The sequence below is a fragment of the Apodemus sylvaticus genome, chromosome X (assembly GCF_947179515.1).
Source record: "Apodemus sylvaticus chromosome X, mApoSyl1.1, whole genome shotgun sequence".
NCBI lineage: Eukaryota > Metazoa > Chordata > Mammalia > Rodentia > Muridae > Apodemus > Apodemus sylvaticus.
Genome location: NC_067495.1, coordinates 98,170,994 through 98,183,955, shown reverse-complemented (window position 1 = coordinate 98,183,955; position 12,962 = coordinate 98,170,994). Strand labels below are relative to the sequence as shown.

The window sequence follows — 12,962 nt, the reverse complement described above, 5'->3', positions numbered from 1 at the left end:
GTTTCAGATTTTACAGATTTCACTTTCTCCAGTTCTCCAATTATGTTTTTTTATTTCCTATCTTGTCTACAAAATCTTCATCTAACCTGCAGTGACAAGTAGTTTCTTCTACATGTTCTGTTACACATTTCATATATTTTTATATTTTTACATCTCTAATCTATTTTGAATTGTCTTCCCATGTAGTAGACTGCTGATCCTAATTTATATTTGTGGATGAGGATATACACTTACCTCAGCACTGTTTCCTGAAAGACCACCCTTTCTGTACAGAATTGACTTTGTATTTGGAATATCAGTTCTCCAAGACGCCCGTCATGGAACATATTCTAATAATCCCAGAGCCTGAGGTGGGGGCATGTAGCAGGAATATATTCAATTCTTCTCAGCCCAGCCTACACACTAGCTTGATCTGAGCATGAGATACACTGAGAAATCTTGGCTCCAAATTAGCAGTTATCTGTAAATATGTGGATGTCAGTATGACTGTTGATTTCCGTTTTTCTGGACTTGTCAACCTTAATTCCAATACCATTCTGGCTCAGTTACATTAGGTCTATATGGAGGTCTGTCTTCAGGCAATGTTCTTCTCTGACTTTCTTCTGATTCTTAGTTTTCATTTTCTATGCATGAATCTATGAAGTTTGACTTTAGACACCCAATTAAAATACATAGTATTATCTTATTCTTGTTGCATGAAACATGTAGAATAATTTTGAAACAATAGACATCTTACCACTAATGAATAGTCAGAGTCAAGAACATAATAGACTCTGGATTTGTGTATGTAGTTATTTAGGAATGTTTGGAGCCTTTCTAATGTATAAGCAGTATGCAGGTCTGTTGAGGTTCAGTGTGATTCCATGTGCAAAACATATCCTGCCGTGTCAAACAGACAGAGGGACCAAAGGACTCTGGATAAATTCTATTACATCAGGTGTCCCAGAACGCTCACTGTTAGATTACTGGTCCTCACACGTGGTGCACATGTGGTGCGTACCCCGCTCTTTCTGGAGTCATTGTTAATATTGCTCCTTCACAATCCTCCCATGTAGAGGTGAGTGTGTGCTACACCCCTTTATGCTCCAGGAGGGTAGTAGCACTTCCAGCCACTCACCCTGGGAATCGCCACCTACCTCAAATTTCACATGGCTAGTTGATTTTATCTCCTGCAGGTCCTATGTCCATCCATCCATCTGTGTCTCTTTCTCCCCCTAAATCATGCTGTTTCCTTTCTCCTCCCTCCTGTTTCCTTGATTTGGCAACTCTAATGGTCCAGCCTGCTCCTTTCTCCCCAACCATTACCTGCTGGAATCTTTATTGATCAATCAAAACCCAACTGGGTCACTTTTCAGTTAGAATTTAAAATGGATTATGGACCGGAGAAGATAACATTTTTAACTTGCAGGAGGCTCAGCAAGTACAAGCACTTCTTTTGAGGCATGCTTCATGATCTGAGTTCAGTTGTAACAAATCAGGGGAATGGCCACAAGTGGTCCTCATGATCTGTAATCTCAGGGTTCCTATAACAAGATGGGAGACATGGACATAAGAATTACCAAAAATCTGACGAGCCAGGTAGCCTGGAATACATGGGACAGGTAATATAATACATGTAGTACAATAAATGCAGTATACTACAGTAGCAGAAAGAAGAGAAACCCTCCCTCTAAAGAAGGTTGGGGGATACAGCTGAATCTAAAAAATATTGAATCTGGGTTTCCATGACAACAATCAATGCTCCTCCCCTCTCTCTGCTCAGGAACTAGGAATTCTCTGCCCATCCCTCCCTTCCTTTCTCTCAAAGCAGAACTCATTCACCCTTGTTATCTGTCGTATTAGAAAGCATAAGGGAAACTACCACCAGCCAGAAAGCAGAGCTTCACTCAAGCTGTGAATAAAACATTCCTAGAGACTTGCTTGGCCCAGGCTCTAATCACTAGACTAGGTCTCCATGGAAACATTGTCATGGTTATAGAGCAACATTGTTGCCCTGGTCATAGATGAGGTCTCCTATGTTCTTCAGGAGATTATGGAGATATGCTAGGTTGTGTCACCCTGTGTAGAAAGAGACCCAAAGAGGAAAAGTAAAGATTTGGAGATGCCGGGAATCGAACCCGGGACCACATGCATCCAAAGCATGGGCTCAAACCTCAGAGCTACATCTCCAGGCTGGCCACTTACCAGGTTTATAGCCTATATCAATAATGAGTGACGAAAACTGTATTTATAGAGCTTGAAAGAATCTGCAGCACATCTTTATATGATTTGTTGCTTTCTAATTTAAGATGTTTGTAGGATTTTTATGTTTTTCTTCTATGCGAACAGAATCTCTTTTCAATGAAAAGAAAATAGTATTAGCAACAAGAAATTCTGTGTTCTTTAAAACATGGCATACATACAATACATTGAGAGAATTGTGTGAAATTAATTATAATGGCTTTCTGTAGGTTTAGTAAGAACCGGCCAGGGTGGGGCAGATGTTGGGAAGATGGCATTGCAAGGTTGGGTCCCTTATTGCTAGGGCTGCCCTTAGCCTTGTGTGCTTCCCTTGGGGGAAGGATACCAGGACCTCTTGGAGACCGAGGCCGGCATCCCTTTACCATGTCATGGAGTGCCAAAGCTTGGAAATCCCTGGTTCTTGTTTGTTCCTTTATAATCCCCTTCCCCTGGATCTCTGGGCCTCTCTCCTATTCTGTTGCACCATCAGGAAGGTCAGTGGCCTGAGCTCAAGCTTGAATAAAGACTCTCATGTGCTTGCATAGGATTCCTGGTTCCTTGTGCTCTCTTTGGGGTTTTCATGATCTGGGTACAACACTGGGTCTTCAGGTAGAACTCTTTCCAGTTTTCTGAGGAACCACCAGATTGACTTCCACCAGCTTGCACCACCTTGTCCTGATCTTACCTAACCCTGCAGAAACACATTACAATGATTTTGACATGACACTGTCAATTTATTGTGTGTATGCCATGTCTCAAAGAACACAAAATTTCCTGTTCTTTGTATTATTTTCTTTTCATTAAAAATAGATTCTTTTGTCCTAGAAGAAGTAACAGAAAAATTCCATAAAATAATAAACTAGAAGCCATAAATCGTACACAAAGACATGATGCAGATTCTTACATGCCCTTTAAAGGCAGCTTCAGCCATTTTATGTTGATATAGGTTATAATCACTCCACTTACTGGTCTCTTGATATAGCTCAGCGGTAGAGCACCATGCCTTGAACACATGGGGTCCCGGGTTCGACTCCCGGTATCCCTGAGGTTTTTCTTTTTCTCTTCAGGGTCTCATTCTACACAGTGTGTCACATCCTAGAACACATTTCCATAGAGACCTCCAGAGTCTCCTCAGTATAGTAAAAGAGCTCATCTAGGACCGTGAAAACAATGTTGCTCTATAACCTTGATGTGAAAACAATGTTGCTCTTTAACCTTGATGATGTTTCCATGGAGACCTCCATCTTCTGGTGAGCACAGCCTGGCCATGCCTCTAGGAATGTTTCCTTCACAAGTTGAGCGAAGCTTTGCTTTCTAGCTGGTGTTGTTTCCCTTATGGGTATGATTTCTCAGGTGATAAAGGACAAGGGTGAATGAATTCTGCTTTGAGAGAAAGGAAGGGAGGGCAGTGGAGAGCCTTCCTAGTTACTGCACACATGGTCTTAAATCATCTCATTTTTTTAACCTATAGAAAATTTTGGATATCTCCAGTACTCCAATTTGGTTTTTATTTGGTGTCTTAGGTGTGAAATCTTCACATAGATCCTAGTGACTGATATTTTCTTTATACATTCTATTAGACATTTCATAGGTTATTTTTTATAAATTTCTAAAATGAAATATAATAAATTTATAAAAAATTTATAAAAATATTTTTCCATATGATACATATGGAGTTCCTAATTTATATTGGTTTTTATTTATTCATTTAATTTTGTATTGGATTTTTTTTATTAATAATTCAAATGCTATCCCCTCTCCAGGTTACTCCTTGGGAAATCCCCTATCCCACCATCCCCTGCCTCTGTGAGGGTGCTCACCCACTCACCCACCCACTCCTGTCCTTCCTCACTGGCATTCCCCTACACTGGGGCATCAAACACCCTCAGGCTCAAGGGCTGCTCCTCTCACTGATGACCAAACAAGGCCATCCTCTGCCACATATGTGCCCAGGGCCATGGGTCACTCCATGTGTACTATTTGGTTGGTGGCTCAGTCCCCAATAGCTCCAGGGGGTCTGGACAGTTGACACTGTTGCTCCATCCTTGGGGCTGCAAACCCCCTCAGTAGCTGTTAAGTTGCCAGAGCGTGACCAATACAGAGGCAAAAGCTCACACTCAACCATTGGACTGAGCCTGGGGTCCCCAATCGGGGAGTTGGGGAGAGCACCTCCCCTCTGCTCAGTAACTAGGAAGGCTCTCCACTGCCCTCCCTTCCTTTCTCTCAAAGCAGAATTCATTCACTCTTGTCCTTTATCACCTGAGAAATCATACCCATAAGGGAAACAACACCAGCTAGAAAGCAGAGCTTCGCTCAACTTGTGAAGGAAACATTCCTAGAGGCATGGCCAGACTGTGCTCACCAGAAGATGGAGGTCTCCATGGAAACATCATCAAGGTTAGAGAGCAACATTGTTTTCACATCAAGGTTATAGAGCAACATTGTTTTCACGGTCCTAGATGAGCTCTTTTACTATACTGAGGAGACTCTGGAGGTCTCTATGGAAATGTGTTCTAGGTTGTGACACACTGTGTAGAATGAGACCCTGAAGAGAAAAAGAAAAACCTCAGAGATACCGGGAGTCGAACCCGGGACCCCATGTGTTCAAGGCATGGTGCTCTACCGCTGAGCTATATCAAGAGACCAATAAGTGGAGTGATTATAGCCTATATCAAACGAAAATGACTGAAGCTGCCTTTAAAGGGTATGTAAGTATCTGCATCATGTCTTTGTGTACAATTTATGGCTTCTAGTTTATTATTTTATGGAATTTTTCTGTTATTTTTTCTAGGACAAAATAATCTATTTTTAATGAATAGAAAATAGTACTAAGAACAGAAAAATTTTGTGTTCTTTGAGACATGGCATACACACAATAAATTGAGGGTGTTGGGTCAAATTAATTATAGTGTGTTTTTGCAGGGTTAGTAAGATCAGGACAAGGTGGGCAGAGGTTGGGACCATGGCATTGCAAGGTTGGGTACACTGACACTTGGGTTTCCTTCACCCTCGTGTGCCTCCCTAGAAGGAAGGCTACCAGGAGCTCTCTGAGACCGAGGATCCACAGCTGCTCCAATGCAGGTTTAAATGATTTCTTCAGCCTAAATGTGCATTTATAAAGGAACTAAGGGAGGATAAACCTTGAGGATCAGTCAGTGTCATGGGGACAGCATACAGAAGTGCCTTGATCCTGCTCCTGGAGGAAACAGTCTTTTGTCCTTCCCACTTGGTTAGATGAACTCTAGTGAAGCCTTTGTCTTTAACTGCTGGGTTCCCCCTGGATGTGCATTAGTATCAGCTGGTATTTGACAGTTTGAATCTCTGACATCCAGGGTGCAGAGTTATGTTGATGGTATGAAATCTATCCGGTTGGATGGTAAATGGCCACAAGAGGAAGGACATCTCAGAAGACTAACAAGTGGTACACTAGCCTAGGTGATGGCCAGAGGACTGTGACAGGCATCATAGTTGCAAACACCTCTTATTCTGCTTCTGGAGAGTGCAGTCCCTGCATTGGACCATGGTCAGATTCTTTACATCCAACCCAGCATCAAAGGCTCTTTGTTCTCCAAGTTTGCTGTCCATGATCACTCACTTTTTCCTTTTTTATTTTTTACGTTTTTTTTTTTTGTTTATTTTCATTCCAAACAATTTCTGCCTTCTATACCTATCCCACAGATCCTCATCCCATGACTCCTCCCTGTTGCCTACAAGAAGGTGCTCACCCCATGCCTCCTCCTTCCTGGGTCCTCAAGTCTAATAAGGATCAAGATCATTTTCTCCCACTGAGGGCAGACCAGACAGTCCTCTGCTGGATATGTGCCAGGGGCCTCAGATTGGGCCTGCATGCTCCTGTTTGATGTCTCAATCTCTGGGATGTCCCTGGGAGTCTAGGTTAGTTGAGTCTTCTGCTATTCCTATGTGGTCATTCTCTTTTTCAGGTTATTCAGTCCTTGACCAAATTCAACCTCAGGTTGAATCCAATGGTCAGGTGTAAGTATCTGCCTCTCTGTAAGTCAGCTACTGGTAGGGCCTCTCTCAGGAAAGCCTTGTCACGGTTTGGTCTGTGAGCACACCATAGCATCAGTAATAGTGACAGACATTGGTCACCCCCATGAGATGGATCCTAAGTTGGGCTGGTCATTGGCAGCGTTTCCCCCAGTCTCTTCCCCAGTTTGGTTTCTGTGGTTCTTTTAGACAGGAACAATCCTGGATCAGAGTCTTGACTGTGGTTTATTTACACTGTCTATCTAAAGGAGGTGGATTCTTTGAGTTCCCTCTTCCCTATGTTGGGGGTTTTGGCTAAGGTCACATGATTCCTGAGAGTCTCTTACCTCCTAGATCTCTTGTCCTATATTGATGGTTCCCCTACATCCCATTCCCAGAGGATGCACATTTCCACTCATTCTCCTGGCCCTGTACAATACTCTCTCCTGTCCCCTCCATATCAGACCCTGTTCCTCCTTTCCCCTCTCCCTCCCTTCTCTCCCACAGGTCCCTCCCTCCCTCTGCCTACTCCGATTATCCATTCGCCACTTCTAAGCAGGATTGAAGTCTCCTTACTTGGCATTTCTGCATGTTGTGATGTTCTCTGGGTTGTATTCTAGGTATTCAGTACATTTTGGGTAATATTCACTTATCTAGTTCTACCCATTTACCTGATAAATCATGATGTCCTTGTTTTTATAGCTGAGTAGTATTCCCTTGAGCAAGTGAAGCACATTTTCTGTATCCATTATTCTGCTGAGGGACATCTGGGTGGTTTCTGGCTATTACAATTAAGGCTGCTATGAACATGGGGGAGCATGTATCCTTGTGGTATGGTGGGGTGTCTTTAGGGTATATGCACAAGGGTGATATAGCTGGTGAAGAAACATGGCTTAGAGAGCTGTGGTTCCCACTCTTGAGGTCTGAGACAAATCATGAAATGTCCCAGATAGTTGCAAAACAGACAAATCGCCTGCTGCTAGCTGCTAACAACAGAATGGGCTAAGAAAACATAAGTTGTTCCCAGGTTGAGGTGCTATTTTTGATGCATGTGCCCTCCTTATGGTTTAAACAGGTGCTGTAAACCAACCAGCTTAAATGCCAACGTCCCTTTACCATCTCATGTAGGTCCAAGGCTTGCAAACACCTGCATCTTGCTTGCTCCTTTATAATCCCCTTCCCCTAGATCTCTGGGCCTCTCTCTTCTCCTGTTGCACCATCAGGAAGCTCTGTGACCTGAGCTCAAGCTTGAATAAAGACCCTCATGTGCTTGCATAGGAGTTGTGGTTCCTGGGACTTATATTCAACTTCACAGGGTGCTAGAGTAGGTCTGCTGTGGACTCCCCTTGTAAACTTTGTATATTTTGTAAACTTGGTAAACCATCTTAGAGGGGAAATCTGCCATGTCACATCTTGAGGAGCTCCAGCAGCCAGGACACACCCCCAGACTTCCTTAACTGTCATAAGAGTGATTCCAGCCTCTGTAAAGTTCATAAAGTTTATCTCTAGCCTCTCAACAGAACCTGCCCCAGAATCATGCTAATTTTAGGTGAAAAGTCTGAACAAAAGCCACCAATCCCTGAGCATGAAAATCCACCAATCCAGGAACAGGAAAACTCACTAATCTCTGAGCTCCCCCAGACTCAGCACTTGAAATCCCCCCATCACTCACAGTGGAAATCTCCTCTCTAGAAAACTCAGTCCCCAAGGAAACACTTTACAAAGACTGTGTGTGTTTCTGTCCCAGTTCTCAGCTCCCTCTTGGGAGCAGATGAAGACACTCCTGTATTTGTCTCTCCACCACCTGAACCCTCCCAACAGGTCTCTTTTATGAGATTTGCTGTCTGGTATGACTCTCCCACCGGAATTAAAACAAAAAGAAGGAAAGAAGTGGAGTGGGGCTGAGGCTCCTGAGGTCCTCATCTCACCTGTGGATACACACCCCTCCCCCATTCCCTCCCCACCCCACCCACTGCCCCTGTAGGGACAAAGCCTCTGGTGAGTCTTGCCTCTTAGCACCAGTCACTACAGTCCCTCTCCTAGGTCATGGTGAGAAGGGATTGACTCTTCTTTGTAGGAGATTATTGTAGAGTCCTCTAAGTTTCAGTGACACTTGACTAATCATACATGTAATGCAGACAGTTTCAAAGCAGGCCAAGGCCATCTCCTCCGACCAGCAGCAATCAATTCTGGACTTAGTACTGTTTTCTCAAGAGGTCTGTGGAGAGTTCAAGACAGCTGGTGGAGAGTAGTCTGCCTAGTTACTTTACATTTACCCACTGGACTATATGAAGTGAAAAATAGTGTGTGGCAAAGTTGAGGAAAAGATTACCAGCCTCCCAAAATTTTTAAAACAGTTTTTGAAAGCCAGAAAGTTAAGGAACATTTTAAAAGAGAATAGAAGTGTGTTCAACAAGTTACTGGAAACTTTGATGCCCTGAAAGATGAGAGCATATTGCTAATTTAGTAACATTATTATGAATTTGGCATTATACTGTTAACTGAATTATTAATCCAACATAAAATTGAGTTAAAATGGAGGAACCCGAATAATTCAGTATTATTTGTTATAGCTCTGTCAGGTTTTGAAGAGCAAATAATTATTTGCTCTTAATATTCTTATTTTCTTTGTATTGAAAATAGATTTTTTTGTCATACAAGAAATGACACACAAAAAAAATCTCCTAAAACACTAAAGTGGATACCATGAATTTTACACAAAGACCTGATATGAATCCCTGGAAGCCTGTGAATTTTGCTTCAGTGTCTGTGAGTTCATATATGAAGTGATCAGACTACTCACAGGTATGGGGATGTAGCTCAATGATAGAGCACATGCTTTGCATGTATGGGGTCCTGGGTTCAATTCCTGGCATCTCCACATAAGGCTTTTCATCGTTAGATTTTTTATTTTCAGATCCGTTTCTACACAAGGTGTCTCAGACTTTAACTTTCTGTTATGAAGTGATAGATGCATTGGTAATTATTTATGAAAGCACGCATCTAGGACCATGAAAACAATGTTGCTCTATGATATGACATTTCCATGGAGACCTCCACAGACTGGGGAGAACACTGTGGTCATGTATCCAGGAATATGTTTTGTTCACAGCTTGAGTGAAGCTCTGCTTTCTGGCTGGTGGCAGTTTCCCTTGTGGGTAAGCTTTCTCAGGTTGGGGGCCTAGATAACAGGAGGGAATGAGTTCTACTTTGAGAGACTGGAAGAGAGGGTGGGGTGGAGCCATCCCTAGTTACTAAACAGAATGCTCATTGTGGTTGTCATGGAAACCTAGAGTCATTGTGGAAACCTTTTTCAGTGTGGACCTAGGAGAATATGTAGTGAAAGGAGCATTCTCTGGATCCAGGCTTGTGGGTTCCCAGAGGTGAGCACTTGAATCTCCCTGAGGGTGGAAGACAGATGCTGGGATTCCAGACCCAAGGAGGCTCACTCCCACTTCAGGATTTGTGGTCAGTGTGTTGTTGGCAGAAGGAGAGGAATTGGGACCTTTCTGCCTCCTCAGAAGCTTTTGTACTAGGGTGCACTGAAGCTATTGTCAGAGTGTTCTTGTGGAGTCAGGTAGAGAAAGGAGATTGGACTGTGTGCATTCCTAAGCAGTTAGAACTCTCTCTCTCTCTCTCTCTCTCTCTCTCTCTGTCTCTCTCTCCCCCTCTCCCTCTCAATCCCTTGTCACTCTCTCCCTCTTTCCCTCTTTTCTTTCCCTCTCCCCCATCTCTCTCTCCCCCCTCTACCCTCCCTCTCCCTCTCTTCTACATCACTCTCTCCCTCTCTCCTCCTTCTCTCTCTCTCCTCTCTCTCTCTCTCTCTCTCTCTCTCTCTCTCTCTCTCTCTCTCTCTCTCTCTCTTTCTCTCTCTCTCGTAATTTTCAGTTTTGCTTTGCTTTGAGAGAGCATTCCACTGTGTCCTAACCTCAGATTCCTGGTGATGAGATTACAATTTTGGGGCACTGTGTGTGCTAGGGGTCAGTTTGAGATTTAAGTTGCATTCTTTTGTGGTATCTACTCTTCCATGTGACCATTATGTATTCTAAGAATCCCTACAATGCTATTGCCTGCATATGGCACTAATGTCACTAATAAATCTCTTATAAAATAAATAATCCTATTCAATGTCCCTGGGAACAACAGAACGCATGAAACCTTTCACAATTTTCTATTTCTCTGTTCTGAGTGAACTTTGGGACATTTCTGCATGTTTCATAAAAATTCGTTATTGGATAGAGAGTTTTCAAACTTTCCTCTTAGCCATGGACTTAAACTTTCTCATTTTCTTTTTCACCCATGCATTTGGAACAGTGCAAGTTTCAGATTTTACAGATTTCACTTTCTCCAGTTCTCCAATTATGTTTTTTATTTCCTATCTTGTCTAAAAAATCTTCACCTAACCAGCAGTGACAAGTAGTTTCTTCTACATGTTCTGTTACACATTTCATATATTTTTATATTTTTACATCTCTAATCTATTTTGAATTGTCTTCCCATGTAGTAGACTGCTGATCCTAATTTATATTTGTGGATGAGGATATACACTTACCTCAGCACTGTTTCCTGAAAGACCAACCTTTCTGCACAGAATTGACTTTGTATATTTATGGAATACCAGTTGTCCAAGATGCCCGTCATGGAACATATTCTAATAATCCCAGAGCCTGAGGTGGGGGCATGTAGCAGGAATATATTCAATTCTTCTCAGCCCAGCCTACACACTAACTTGATCTGAGCATGAGATGCACTGAGACATCTTGGCTCCAAATTAGCAGTTGTCTGTAAATGTGTGGATGTCAGTATGACTGTTGATTTCCGTTTTTCTGGACTTGTGAACCTTAATTCCAATACCATTCTGGCTCAGTTACATTAGGTCTATATGGAGGTCTGTCTTCAGACAATGTTCTTCTCTGACTTTCTTCTGATTCGTAGTTTTCATTTTCTATGCATGAATCTATGAAGTTTGACTTTAGAGACCCAATTAAAATAAATAGTATTATCTTATTCTTGTTGCATGAAACATGTAGAATAATTTTGAAACAATAGACATCTTACCACTAATGAATAGTCAGAGTCAAGAACATAATAGACTCTGGATTTGTGTATGTAGTTATTTAGGAATGTTTGGAGCCTTTCTAATGTATAAGCAGTATGCAGGTCTGTTGAGCTTCAATGTGATTCCATGTGCAAAACTTATCCTGCCGTGTCAAACAGACAGAGGGACCAAAGGACTCTGGATAAATTCTATTACATCAGGTGTCCCAGAATGCTCACTGTTAGATTACTGGTCCTCACACGTGGTGCACATGTGGTGCGTGCCCAGCTCTTTCTGGAGTCATTGTTAATATTGTTCCTTCACAATCCTCCCATGTAGAGGTGAGTGTGTGCTACACTTCTTTATGCTCCAAGAGGGTAGTAGCACTTCCAGCCACTCGCCCTGGGAATTGCCACCTACCTCAAATTTCACATGGCTAATTGCCTTTATCTCCTGCAGGTCCTATGTCCATCCATCCATCTGAGTCTCTTTCTCCCCCTAAATCATGCTGTTTCCTTTCTCCTCCCTCCTGCTTCCTTGATTTGGCAACTCTAAGGGTCCAACCTGCTCCTTTCTCCCTAACCATTACCTGCTGGAATCTTTATTGATCAATCAAAACCCAACTGGGTCACTTTTCAGTTAGAATTTAAGATGGATTATGGACCGGAGAAGATAACATTTTTAACTTGCAGGAGGCTCAGCAAGTACAAGCACTTCTTTTGAGGCATGCTTCATGATCTGAGTTCAGTTGTAACAAATCAGGGGAATGGCCACAAGTGGTCCTCATGATCTGTAATCTCAGGGTTCCTATAGCAAGATGGGAGACATGGACATAAGAATTACCAAAAATCTGATGAGCCAGGTAGCCTGGAATACATGGGACAGGTAATATAATACATGTAGTACAATAAATGCAGTATACTACAGCAGCAGAAAGAAGAGAAACCCTCCCTCTAAAGAAGGTTGGGGGATACAGCTGAATCTAAAAAATATTGAATCTGGGTTTCCATGACAACAATAAATGCTCCTCCCCTCTCTCTGCTCAGGAACTAGGAATGCTCTGCCCATCCCTCCCTTCCTTTCTCTCAAATCAGAACTCATTCACTCTTGTTATCTGTCGCATTACAAAGCATAAGGGAAACTACCACCAGCCAGAAAGCAGAGCTTTACTCAAGCTGTGAATAAAACATTCCTAGAAGCGTGCTTGGCCCAGGCTCTAATCACTAGACTAGGTCTCCATGGAAACATTGTCATGGTTATAGAGCAACATTGTTGCCCTGGTCAGAGATGAGGTCTTTTATATTCCTCAGGAGATTATGGAGATATGCTAGATTGTGTCACCCTGTGTAAAAAGAGACCCAAAGAGGAAAAGTAAAGATTTGGAGATGCAGGGAATCGAACTGGGGACAGCAGGCATCCAAAGCATGGGCTCAAATCTCAGAACTACATCTCCAGCCTGGCCACTTGCCAGGTTTATAGCCTATATCAATAATGAGTGACCAAAACTGCATTTATAGGGCTTGAAAGAATCTGCAGCACATCTTTATATGATTTGTTGCTTTCTAATTTAAGATGTTTGTGGGATTTTTATGTTTTTCTTCTATGCGAACAGAATCTTTTCAATGAAAACAAAATAGTATTAGCAACAAGAAATTCTGTGTTCTTTAAAACATGGCATACATACAATACATTGAGAGGATTGTGTGAAATTAATTAT

The 12,962-nt window shown here is 42.3% G+C and overlaps 2 non-coding genes and 1 pseudogene across 2 annotated transcripts; 2 read left to right on the top strand and 1 right to left on the bottom strand.

Annotated features, from left to right (window-relative positions):
- Window positions 1-2,096: 2,096 nt before the first annotated feature.
- Trnap-ugg (transfer RNA proline (anticodon UGG)) lies at window positions 2,097-2,169 on the bottom strand. The gene has a single exon. It is a non-coding gene; the product is annotated as a tRNA-Pro (tRNA).
- A 1,063-nt stretch (window positions 2,170-3,232) lies between these two features.
- On the top strand, window positions 3,233-5,824 carry LOC127674612 (presenilins-associated rhomboid-like protein, mitochondrial; annotated as a pseudogene).
- A 3,192-nt stretch (window positions 5,825-9,016) lies between these two features.
- Trnaa-ugc (transfer RNA alanine (anticodon UGC)) lies at window positions 9,017-9,088 on the top strand. Its single transcript has one exon. It is a non-coding gene; the product is annotated as a tRNA-Ala (tRNA).
- The last annotated feature ends 3,874 nt before the right edge of the window (window positions 9,089-12,962 follow it).